This window comes from Neofelis nebulosa, chromosome 14 (genome assembly GCF_028018385.1).
Source record: "Neofelis nebulosa isolate mNeoNeb1 chromosome 14, mNeoNeb1.pri, whole genome shotgun sequence".
Taxonomy (NCBI): domain Eukaryota; kingdom Metazoa; phylum Chordata; class Mammalia; order Carnivora; family Felidae; genus Neofelis; species Neofelis nebulosa.
In genome coordinates, this window is record NC_080795.1 from 21,090,832 (window position 1) to 21,103,887 (window position 13,056).

A 13,056-nucleotide genomic window follows, 5' to 3' on the forward strand; every position below is an offset into this window, starting at 1 on the left:
ATTGCTTTAGAAACTGGTCCACTCATAATTTACCCCAGAACTCTTTTACTCCATGAAGACGCAGTTAGAGTCCCTAGGAGCAGCAACATGACAGAGTGGGGTTCCAGTCTTACCCACCAACCCCCAGTACCATCTGACCCGTCACATCTGTGGTCTCTTATGTAATTACGTATATTCCAGGTGGAGCCAAATCTCTCTTTAGTGTCTTGTCTTCCACAATATACATAAAACAACGATCTGAAAGTCAACCAAATGCTGTCTTTTTTTTTTTTTTTTTTTTTTTTTTTTTTTTTTTTTTTTTTTTATTTATTTTTGGGACAGAGAGAGACAGAGCATGAACGGGGGAGGGGCAGAGAGAGAGGGAGACACAGAATCGGAAACAGGCTCCAGGCTCCGAGCCATCAGCCCAGAGCCCGACGCGGGGCTCGAACTCACAGACCGCGAGATCGTGACCTGGCTGAAGTCGGACGCTTAACCGACTGCGCCACCCAGGCGCCCCCAAATGCTGTCTTTCAAAAGGCCCTCTGAACAGACACAACATTGCACAGTGCTAAAGAGGAAGAGTTTAGATGTTTTAAGCAGAGAGAGCCAGAGAGCAAGACAGAGTCAGGGATAGAGAAAGAGAGAGATGGGTGACAGAGTGGGACACTCTAATTTGAAAGTCAGCTGGAATATAGACGCCAGGTGTCTATATCCCAAGGGATTTGGGAGCCACCCAGGAGAACCATTGACCTGAGGGCAGAAGGAACCAGGCGAGATGCTTGTCAGTAACAAAATTTGGTCACTAGTTGGGAAGATGAAATGACCATTGTGAGTATGGCCTGGTACATTCAGGAGGCTGTGAGTAGAAATTTAAAGAAGTCTTCATATAGTCTGCAACACTATAGCATAAGCAACACTGCTTGATTAGTCACTCGTAGAGACAAAAAAAGGCATTCTTCCTCATTTCTCTATTTCCCGGGCATTTAGCATTCCTGAGTTCATTGTGTTCCCCTGAGCAAAGTAGTCGCTTCATGGATGACCACACAATGCAACTGCAGCCATTACTTGGTCTTTTGTAAAAGCAACTGGTAGGGAGGGGAGCTTATGACCTCAGGGATTTAAATCTGGGAGAAGATAGCCTTTTACTGCTGTGGCCCTCTTTTCATCACAGGGCATCTGCAAATGAAGCCACTGTGAAGGACGGCAGACCTGAGAGAGACCTCATTTGAGCCTCTGGATTAATATCCCTCCTTGCGTCAACCAGTCTGATGTGGATTTTCTGACCTTTGCTACCAAAGTGTTCACAGTGGGGCCGATAGTGATGGATTGGGTCATTTTTTAAGCTAGATTTCTCAGGGAAAACCTCTCTAAGCATCTGGAAGTCTGTGGATCAAGGTGCTAATAGCGTACCATTTCCCAGGGATGGGGTTAGAGGTGAATATTTTTTAAAGAAACAATTATTTCTTTGTTAATAGGAAAATATTATATCTACAATTTCAGCTTTTCCTAAAAGTGTGAGACAGTCAACTGATCACACTGCTTCTTTGTCTCCAGCCACTCAGTATTTGAGGTGTGGCATTTGCTCCTGTAAACTCCCAGGGCTAAGTTGTGCGAGAGCTCACAGATGTGTTTTGCACTTATGCACACTTCATTTGTCTTCCTCCTATGAGGTGAGGTTTCGTCTTCTTTCCTGTAACTTCCCACATTCTCTAATCATGTGAGGTCAAACGCAGAGTTATTTGTCAAATAAAATAATGAATTTACTATGGTAGCTGCAAACTGGGAGGTGATGGGGACTAATGGCTTCCAGAGGCAAGATGGTGTTCTCCAAAGACGGGAGTGAGGAGACTCTGAGCGTGTGACCAGATTTGTCTTCCTGGCGTATTTACCTCCTGCTCTCACACATACACCATTCATGAGAGAGGCAAAATGGGAAGCTTTATTTGAATGAAAGCCCCTCAGGTAGGCCGGAGTCTCCACTTGCACTCAAGGTGCTCTCTGTCTGCTATCTGGCTGCTGTACTTCTGGGGAGGGGCAAGAATGGAGTCTGAGAGGGAGAGAAGAGGGGGAAGTATGGAGCCCTTAAAATGACTGAATTTACTAGCTACTCTGAGTTGGCTTCCTGCATTTCGTCTTGGGGGAAAAAATTCAGAGCAAGTGACAAAAAGCTACTTCTGGCTTTTTGAATACCCTTGGGGGGAAGGTTTCTAACCTTTCAAAAAGTCTTTCAAATCGAAGCTTAAAGAGAATGTGTGTGTGCTCATGAGTGCTTTCCACACAAACTCTGCTTTTAATAGTAGGTGCGTGTGGATTCAGTTCTCCTGAAGGTGCGTCTTTGTATTTGTTTTGGATCAGAAAATGAAGAATTCTGGCTATCAAGGTCAAACTGTCCACTGGATAGCATTGTGCCTGGTGTTGATGATATTGTATTGTGTACTTAAAGATTTACTAAGAGGGTATGTCTTAGGTTGTGTCCTTATCACAAAAAATAACAACAATAAATAAGAGGGTGGGAGGAAAGTTTGGGAGATGGTGGAAAGGCCTGTGGAATAGATGATGGTCATGGTTTCATGGGTGTACCCTCACCTCCCAAATCATCAAGTTGTATACATTAATTGTGTACAGTTTTTTTTTGTATGTCAAAAAAATCAAACAGGCCTAGCCTACTCAAAATGAAATTATTATTCTCTTTTTTAATTCTAAAAATAGTTGTGGTTGCTTCAAATCTATCGATCGATATGTCCTCCTAGTAACAGACATTGGAAAAATGTGTATGTTTCTCTGAACAGGTGTGTGTGTGTGTGTGTGTGTGTGTGTGTGTATGCATCTTTTCTCTTGGGTTCCTCTTATGTGAGCCATTCATGCAATACCGAGTAGTCATATTCTATTAAATAATACACTATTTATATTTTGCTTCTAAGATTTTGGTAACTTCATTCTTTTTGTTCTTACTATAAATTTTTAGACAATCTCTCAAAACATAAAATCAGCGATAAAAGTTCAAAGAATAGTGTAATGAGCTACCATATACATAAATGAGATTTAATACATTATTTGCTTCATTTTTTAATTTGAAAGTTCATTACAGACCTAAAACCTATCCCATTCCATTTCTCAATATTTACTTCCATTTGAATCTCTACAGTAATTCTTCTGTAACAACAGTGTCATCATACCTATAAAAATTAATAATTTTTACTAGCAAACGTAAGTGGGAAAAGCTTTTTTTAACTTTAACTAAAAATATCTTACGTGTTACGTTTCTATGTTTATACCCCGAATCATCTAGAAATACGTATCACTATCAACAGATGGTATTTTTGCTGTTTATATTTGGTAAAACCTTCATACTATATAGTGGCATAAAACGTTTCTTGTGTGTTTCATCTTAGAAGTTACATTGAAAAGCTCAGTGAATGAATCTGTATCAGGGTGGTTTTTTCCCTCTTACATTCTTTAACATAATGTTTTCTTGTTCGAAATACTTGTGCTTTTGTCACCGTGAATAATCATTTATTCCTTTACGATTTTTTTAAAATTTTTTTTTGTAGGAGTTGGTGGCTTACTGTGGGAACAGCTGAATCCTCTCTCGAGCCATAGTCCTGGTGCGCATGAGAACAGATGACATATTAAACTGTTTCCATTCTACGGGGTTTAAGTCACTAATGTGTCAGATGGTCATGTACAAGAATTACAATGTTAGATTTCCATAGGTCTCTCCAAGGGCCTTGTTAGAAGCCATTTGTTTTCACAGTGCTTGTAGATGCTTTATAAGGACAACTACTAACAGGTGACCAGTACACAAGGTCATCCTGAACACTGGGAGAGAGCTCCAGAATCCAGATAAAAGACGTGCTGTGTTCTGGATTGCATCTTATTCACTGTATGAACTTGGACCAACCGATTGACTTCTCTGAGCCTCAGTTTCTCAATTTGTTAAATGGAGCAAATCACAAAGTTATAGAAAAAAATGTTTTGCAAGTATAATACTTTTTATTGACATAAGGTGATAGGATCTGTGCTATGGACTGAATTGTCCTCTCAAAATTCATACATTGAGGACCTAACCCCCAATGTGATTGTATTTGGAAGTAATTAAGGGCAAATGAGTTGATACGGTGGGGTCCTAATTTGATAGGATTAGTGGGCTTATCTCTCTCTTTCTCTCTCTCTCTCTCTCTTTCTGCACAAACACGAAGGAAAGGCATGTGAGGTCCCAGTGAGTTGGCGGTCACCTGTGAGCCAGGAAGAGCACTCTCACAAAAACCCAACCATGATGATATCCTGATCTCACACCTCCACCTTCCAGAATGGCAAGAAAATAGATTTCTGTTGTTTAAGACATAAGGTCTAGGGTATTTTGTTATGGTAGCCTGACCTGACTATACAGGGTGTAAGAAGAGAATACATCTTATGGATGGGGGCCTCCTCTCTCTTTCAACTAAAAGAAGATCAGAAGAATGGGTTTACTTTATAGTAGGAAGAGAGTAGGTTAGACATCATGTAACATGTAGAGAATGAACATTGGTCAAGAATGATGAGCTTCTAATTGAGTTTCTCATCTGGCGTCAGTTAAGACATGGGAGAGCAAGCAACCAAAGATGAAAGTCTTTGGGATCTTAGTTTCCTAATTTCTCAAATAAAGAGATTTTAACAAAATGTCTTTCAAGGTCTTTCTTTTTTCTCTTAGAGGTTCCTTTGAGTTCCATGATCTTCTGTTGTTGCCTTTTCCCGATGAAACCATGAAACACTGGAGAGCTACTTAGAAGGATTGTGGAAGTGCGTACCTTCTAAAGCTGCACCTCTCCTGCTTTGTGTCATACATCCTACATATCCAGAACTAAATGGATATTTACTTCTTCAGAAGTTCTTCAGAGAGAACTTCTCTCTGAAGTTCTCTCCAGCCACCAGGTTTTCTGATACCTGGTCTTTATTGTAAACAATTGATGTAGTTTATAGATGGAGATGATAGAGTTTTAAATTCAAAAGACAGAAGTTGTAGGGAGACTATTGATCCAAGTAAAAATATGCTAAACCTTATTTTACACTTTGAGAAAATGTTTTGCTTATTGTGAGCATAGCCTTGTCACTGTAATTTTGTGTAAATACACACACACTGTCTTGGGTTGATATCTTGGGAGATAGATCCTCACAAGATCTATCTACCTGGAACCTGTGAATGTGACCTTATTTAGGAAAATGGCCCTTGCAGGCCTAAACTAGTTAGTTTAGGAGATGATGAGGCTCTGTGAGAAGGATGAAAAAAGTGCCTGTGGAAAATACTCAACAGCACAATAAAATCCATAGGATTTTCTTTCTTTCTTTCTTAAGTTTATTTATTTTGAGAGAGACAGAGACAGTGCAAGTGGGGGAGGGGCAGAGAGCGAGGGAGAGAGAGAATCCCAAGCAGGATCCATGTTGCCAGAGCAGAGTCTGACACGGGGCTCGAACTCATGAAACCGTGAGATCATGACCTGAGCTGAAACCAAGAGCCGGAGGCTTAACTGACTGAGCCATCCAGTTGCCCCATAAAATCCATAGGATTTTCTGAGGAGAGCCGTTTTCCTAGTAGTAATAAGTGACTCTCTTTAATCTCAAATAAATGGGGATCTGTATGAGAAAAGACCTGCCATATCTAAGATTATCACCCTCCCTGATCATTTTTTTAAACTTTTTTATTTATTTTGAGAGAGAGAGAGAGAGAGAGAGAGCGAGCATGTGGGAGGGGCACAGAGAGAGGAAGAGAGAGGGAATCCCAAGCAGGGCTTTGCACTGTCAGTGCAGAGCTGGATGTGGGGCTCGAACTCATGAACCGCGAGATCATGACCTGAGCTGAAATCAAGAGTCCGACGCTTAACCAACTGAGCCACCCAGGCGCCCCGTTCCTGATCATTTTTTTTTTTTAATTTTTTTTTCAACGTTTTTTATTTATTTTTGGGACAGAGAGAGACAGAGCATGAACGGGGGAGGGGCAGAGAGAGAGGGAGACACAGAATCAGAAACAGGCTCCAGGCTCCGAGCCATCAGCCCAGAGCCCGATGCGGGGCTCGAACTCACGGACCGCGAGATCGTGACCTGGCTGAAGTCGGACGCTTAACCGACTGCGCCACCCAGGCGCCCCATTCCTGATCATTTTTAAAGTCAATGAGGATCATCCCGTAGCACAAGAGAGATCTCTTCTCAGAGCACAAAATGATAAGTATGTGTGTATATATATATATATATATATATATATATATACACATATATATTTGTATGTTGATACATATGTGTATACGTACGTAGGTCTATACACATGTGTATGCATGCATGTGTGTATGAAATGCTTCGTAACACAGATGGCTACAAGAGTTTAATATACTGCATCGTCTTGCTTGGGAATTCTGAAGTTTCAGAGTACCACTTATTGTTTCTAATGATGATGAAGTAGATTAAAAGCCTGTGAGCAAGCTCTGTCAGAAAGGGTCACAAGTCACATTGGTATAAGTGGCCTGAACTGGAACAATAGTGTTGCTATAGTTTGCAAAACGCCCTCATTTCTCACAAATCTAAGATTCACCCTGCTAATATGAAAACGGAATTCTGTTATTTTGCCCTCCACAAAGTGCTTATTACCTATTTGGAACTTTGTAATCTTTACCAGGCACTTTGGGAGTCACACAGCTGAGGATCCTCATTTACTTACACACACAGTTGCCTAATGTGCTTTATAAGTCATGTATAATTACAGTGAATGCAGCTTTCTAAAGATACACTTGTGGTAAGCGTGGCTTCTTCAACTTCTAGAAAAATGTTCACATGCAGGAAAAAGGGTTCCTTTGACAATATCTAAAGTCTTCTTCAGACTCAGAAAAAATTTATCTTTACCTTTAAAATATACATTTCAAAGGATGCAGACATACTGAAGGTTGCTAAGGGCTGTTTCCTGGCTTGGGAATTGGGCTGAACTGGCTGATCTAACAGTTTGCTGAGATCCCATTAGAACGATACCACTTCCCAGAGACAACGGGAGTCATGAGGTAAGTTCTGGAAACAAATCAAGGATTTTTGTGGAGAGACTCCTGGGGTCCCACCAGGCAAGAAAAATTGTAGGAGTATCTTTTTGAAATTGATTTTTGAAGTTGAAGGTCATGAATCACAAGTGTGTCCAAGCTGAGCTACAGGTGTTATGAGTACTCTAGATTTTAATTAACAGAGAGGTAATTAGCATAGAGCTGTAGAGGATGACGTCAGGTCAACAAGCAGCTAAAAGGGTTTCTTGCGCAGGGTTGTTTCCCTTTTGAGAGAAAAATATATTTTGGCAGTTAGAGAATGCTTTTTCTGCTAAAAGCGCCGTTCTCATTTTTTGGTATTATTAGCAGCTAGCTTGAAGTAGGGACAGGGCAGTCACCTGGGACTGTAGTCCCACTTGGGGCCGCCCCCCACATACATGTAGTTTGAGATATTGCCTGAGACAATTCTTTAGAGGTCCAGTTCTGGCTCCAGAATGCACTAGCATGCTTTTGAGGGGAACGGCACCTGCTCTTGGCCTGTGGCCCGAGGCAATATGGCGCAGACCCTTCAGTGCCAGCGACGACTGCTGTGTGGATGTCGGCGGCGTGGGCTGGGTTTTTCCACAGCGAAGTGGGACTGAGAACTCCTTCTTCACGTACACTTCTGCTTGTACAAGTGCCGGGTTTTGCCCACACGAGCAACTCCAAACCCAGAAATGTAAGTCTCGTTTGTGGTCGCTAGGATGGAACCCGATGGAAAACTTGACCATAAGTCTGAAAAAAAAAAAAGCCATGTGAAAAAAAAAAAAAAAGCCTCTGGCACAGAAATCGGGAAATAAATTCAAAACATATATCGTGCCACCAACCCTCGCTTCCCCAACTTTCACAGCCGTCCGCCACCGTACGTTCGGGCATGCGCGGCCCTGACTGCATCACCCCCACCGCGTTCTGATCTGAATCCCCACCGAGGGACCACTGGCCTCTCAAGCCCTCCCTGCTAGGGTCTGGGGTAGTCCTCCCCTCTCTTTGCCCACCTCGGATGCTCTCCCGAGGCAGCCAGGGGCCCATCTCTGCCTCGGCAGCTCACATCACTGGCCCTTTCCTCTCCTGAGCTCCCACTTTCCCAACATGGGGCAAGGCCCCTGTTTCACCACAGCAGTAAAAGCTCTTATGTCTTCGGGGCGCCTGGGTGGCGCAGTCGGTTAAGCATCCGACTTCAGCCAGGTCACAATCTCGCGGTCCGTGAGTTCGAGCCCCGCGTCAGGCTCTGGGCTGATGGCTCAGAGCCTGGAGCCTGTTTCCGATTCTGTGTCTCCCTCTCTCTCTCTGCCCCTCCCCCGTTCATGCTCTGTCTCTCTCTGTCCCAAAAATAAATAAAAAAATTGGAAAAAAAAAAAAAAAAAGCTCTTATGTCTTCTAAAGCAGGACGGTCCTCCTCCTTCCCAGTGGAAGCACCAGGAAGCTCCCCCAAACTCTCCTGCTGCCTCCAAGTCATACAGTAGTAACAGTAGCAGTAAAAAAAATTTTTTTTGACATCATTACTGTTTCTCTTATAATAAGATATAAGATTAGTATGATACTTATAAGATACGGTGTCTCTTAATATTATCAAAACTTGTACATGGACTCATCTTTAGAAAACTTGGCTATTTTGGGGGCGCCTGGGTGGCTCAGTCGGTTAAGCGTCCTACTATGGCTCGGGTCATGATCTCACAGGTTGTGAGTTCGGGCCCTGCGTCGGGCTCTGTGCTGACAGCTCAGAGCCTGGAGCCTGTTCTGGATTCTGTCTCCCTTGCTCTCTGCCCTTTCCCACTCACACTCCATTTCTGTCTCTCTCAAAAATAAATAAACATTAAAAAAAAAAAAAAAAAGAAAGAAAACGTGGCTATTTTTTATCAAAGTAACAAAGTCTAAAGCAAAAGTGTATGTTTAAACTCAAGACTCCAACCAGGAAGCTTTTCTGGGAGTCCTGGAGCATGTTTCATTCAGGGTAGCTGGTGCTCCCTATGTGGTTCCAACTCCTTGCAAACCATTCTTTAAGGGAAGTTGGGACTGGTTTCTTGGAAAGTAGGTCACTGGACAATAAGAGTGCCTCCTATCACCTCCACTTTTCATGTAATAGTAAGTCTGGAATTTAAACCCAGGTCTGTCACCCCAGAGTTTCTGCTACATTTGCTTCCAAAGTCACCTTCTATCTAATCTGCATATGTCACCACTCTCCCTTTTGAGAATAAACACCAGCTGCTTTACATTTCCCTTTCCTTCTTTCCATCCACATTTTAAAATAGGAAGCTCATCCCTAAGAGGTTGTAGGATGAAGCCACGTGGAACTTGGCCTCTGGAGACCCATCACTGCTGTAAAAATCTCTACCTTCCGCTATAACTGGCCCTAACTGTCCACTTAACCTCCAGGTCTTCGAGTGGGGAGGATGGTGTCCCCCACTGCTGTGGGGCTAACATTGGATTCATATACAAGCCGATCAATCCATGCTGGACAAAGCACAAGCCCCTGCATCTCACCGTCATGGTCACCATTAAAGGGCTGAATTTGCTTTCTGTTGTCAAGATCCTTGAAGGGTTCCACAGAGTGGGTGGGGTCGGAAGAGGAGGAGCAAGGCAGTAGGTGGGCCTTTCCTCCACCCCAGCCCATCTCTCCTGTACATCCTGGTCTTTCTTGAACTGGAAGGTCCTCCTACACCCGTCTGTCAGTGGCACCGTAAGCTCGATAGAGCAGATTTGGCCAACCCCAACCAATTCATTATTTACATTTTGAGTCTGCAGATGGTCTGAGATACCTAGAACAGTGAATTACAGCTGCCTCTATCTTCCTCATTTCTAGAGGTAAATGACTCTCAAAATGGAAACTTGGGGAATAAAAAAAAAATCATTTAATTATTTTACAATCACTTTTCATTTTAAGTTCTCTTATTTGAAGTCTGCATGGAAATTCATGCTTAAAATGTCCTTTAGGGGCGCCTGGGTGGCTCAGCCAGTTAAGCATCTCTTGATTTTGGCTCAGGTCTTGATCTCACAGTTTGTGAGTTCGAGCCCCACATCAAACTCTGTGCTGACAGTGCAGAGTCTGCTTGGGATTCTTTCTGTACCTCCCTTTCTGCCCCTCCCCTGCTCTCACTCTCAAAATAAATAAACCTAAAAATTTTTTTAAATGCTCCTTAAAGCCTTAAGATACTCCTAAAATCCCAACAAAAATTTTGTCCATTTCTCTTTTCTTCTATCTATTCCGATTACAGAACATGGTTCCATGGGGTTGGGAGCACTAACAGTAAACTCTTCAGTTTTGTTTATCTACAGCTATTTTTAAATATAATTTTACTTTTTGCTGAATGTGATTATAAGGAAGGTAGAGATATTGTAAAGATTTAGATTTTTAGTTGGTTGATTTCTCTAAAACATTGGATGGAGTTTTGAGCGGCAATCAAAAAGATTAGTAGAAATCTCTGGGTGGTGGGAAACCATGTGCATGCCCCAGTGTGCCCCCTCACCTCTACTTAGTCTCACTGTGGAATGACCTCCACCGTGCTCTTTTTGTTTTGTTTTTGTTTTTTTTTTTTTGAGAGAGAGAGAGCGAGCGAGCAGGGAGGGGCAGAGGGAGAGGGAGAGAGAGAATCTCAAGCGGTCTCCATGCATAGCAGGAAGCTCTATCTCACGACCGCGAGATCATAACCTGAGCTGAAATCGAGAGTCGCTTAACCAACTAAGCCACCCAGGCACCCCCACAGTGCTCTTAAAGTTAGAATTCTCATCCCTTCCACTGGATAAATGGTTAGTGTTGGGAGTAAAGGGATCAGATAGTAATTTACTTCTAGATAAGTTAAGATGGAAATTTTACATTGGCAACATCTGAGCTTGGTAGACCAGAGGAATGGTTCTCTAGCAGTCGAACGGGACAGAAAATGTCTAATATGCATCTTAGTCTCTGTAAGTGAGTTGTGGCATTGCTGTAAGTAATAGGGACCCCCCCACCCCACCCTTTATCCTCTCCTCCTTAAAACCCCCCAATGCTTAAATAAATTAGGGGTCATTTTTAGCTAATGCAAAGGAAGAATGGAGTTAGGTAGTTCAGGTCTGAGGTGGCAGCTTCCTGGCAAATCAAGAATTTGGGCTTCCCCTTTGCCACTCTCAGGATGTGTCTCTTGTCATTATGCTCCTAAGATGGCATCTGAGTCCAAGCCAAACTGTGCACATATCAGGGGGAAGAAGGAAAAGGGCAGAAGGAGCATGTCCCAGTTGCGTCAATAGCCTTTGACAATTTTTTAAAGGCTGTCCAGTCCCTTTTGCTTCCACTTCAGTTCTTGAACTACAGTTGCGAGCGCTCCTAACTAAAGGAGGCTAGAAAACACAGTCATTTCTTTAGTTCTTTGTAAATGAGTACATTGCAATCCTGAAAAAAAATGGGGTTCTCCTGGAAGGGGAGAATAAATTGGCCATTGGAGAGCTATTAGTAGCTCTGCACTGTCCTTATCTATCATAACAAATATCGAAATTCCCCAATTAGAGAAATACCTTATAGGGTAGCATCAACTCCTAAACTTCGGGAAGAAGTTTTTCCATTTGTCTTTTCTTCCGTCTTCACTGCAGAACATGTTTCTACGGGACTAGGAGGTCTCACCATAAACTCTTCAGTTTTGTGTAGCCCCAGCTATTTCTTTCTTTTTTAAAAAATTTTTTTGAACGTTTATTATTTTTGAAGGAGAGAGAGAGACAGAGCGTGAGCAGGGGAGGAGGGAGTAGAGAAAGGGAGACACAGAATCCTAAGCGTGCTCCAGGCTCTGAGCTGTCAGCACAGAGCCCGACACGGGGCTCGAACTCACAAATCTTGAGATCCTGACCTGAGCCGAAGTTGGACGCTTAACCGACTGAGCCACCCAGGTGCCCCTAGCCCCAGCTATTTCTGACACATTTCTCTTAGCAAGGGCCATTTGTGTTTAAACTCATTCCTACTGGTAAAATATCTCATCTAACAATCTTGGGCATTAAACACCTCCTTAAAATTACTCATATGGTTTACTCTTTAGCTTGCAACATGGTTTACACCGTCCTCCCCAAGAGGCAATCAAACTGATCACAGCCACCTGTTCCACCACCCCCACCAGATCTTTATGAAGCCTCTAGACCACTGCTGTGCCCATAGAAAGTCACAAATTGCTAAGCCATCTTGGTAGAAGCAGCAACAGCTAAGTTCGTCCTTTTAACTGAAATATTTGCCTGTGAATTTCTAAATAAACGCATTTGAACATTGACCTGGCTTTTGACTTGGATTTTCTTCATTTCAAATTTGTGGTCTTCACTCCTGAGAAGGGTCTCTGAACTGGCTTTTCATTATAGATGGTGCTACCTTTTCATTGTAAACCCGGGCTGTTGTCTTTACTATCCCATTGCCTGTGAAAAAATACTCTAAAGTGATTTTCCTGCCACATCAGCTATAAGGTAAATCATTCCTTTATTCTTACCGTTGCTAAATTATCTGCCCTTGGCAAGAGATCACAGGGAAACTACAAACAGAGGTATAACCACATTGCCTGCAGTCCCACAGGTTTGGCCAGAAATACTTTCTCTTCCAGATGCTATCCCCTTTCATGTAGTTCTCTCTGGGAGGTTCAATCTCCTATCATTTGCATTGTGAATTTCTCCCTTCTCTCCATGTGACTGACTAGTGTATTCCCCTGCACCCACATCACATCCCCAAAACGATCTTAAATAGTGAAGAGAATAGTGCTAAGAGAAGGTCCGAGCAAAGGGTGAAAGCGATTGCATCAAAGAAAACCATTTAATGTTTTTGATGTATTTTAGCCACGTAAACCTTTTTTGTAAAGCTCTTGTACCCACGAATTTGTTGGATTTCCCATAATGACATCTTTTATACCAAATCCATTGGAAGTTTATTAAATTGTTCCAGCTTTGATGGAGAATTGAGCTCTGAAACATGATTGTTTTGAGTGAGGCAAAGATTAGCAAAATGATTTCCTTTTCTCCACGCATGGAAAAGATTATGCCACATTTAGTAAGTACCTACTGGAATTCTTAACTGCAGTTAAATCATGTTAGTATTTTCCTTAGGGTA

At 42.5% G+C, this 13,056-nt stretch overlaps 1 long non-coding RNA gene across 1 annotated transcript; it reads left to right on the forward strand.

Moving 5' to 3' along the window:
• The first annotated feature begins 504 nt into the window (after positions 1-504).
• On the forward strand, positions 505-4,816 carry LOC131495029 (uncharacterized). Its single transcript, XR_009253729.1, has 4 exons — positions 505-1,416; positions 1,537-1,652; positions 3,534-3,587; positions 4,673-4,816. It is a non-coding gene; the product is annotated as an uncharacterized LOC131495029 (long non-coding RNA).
• The last annotated feature ends 8,240 nt before the right edge of the window (positions 4,817-13,056 follow it).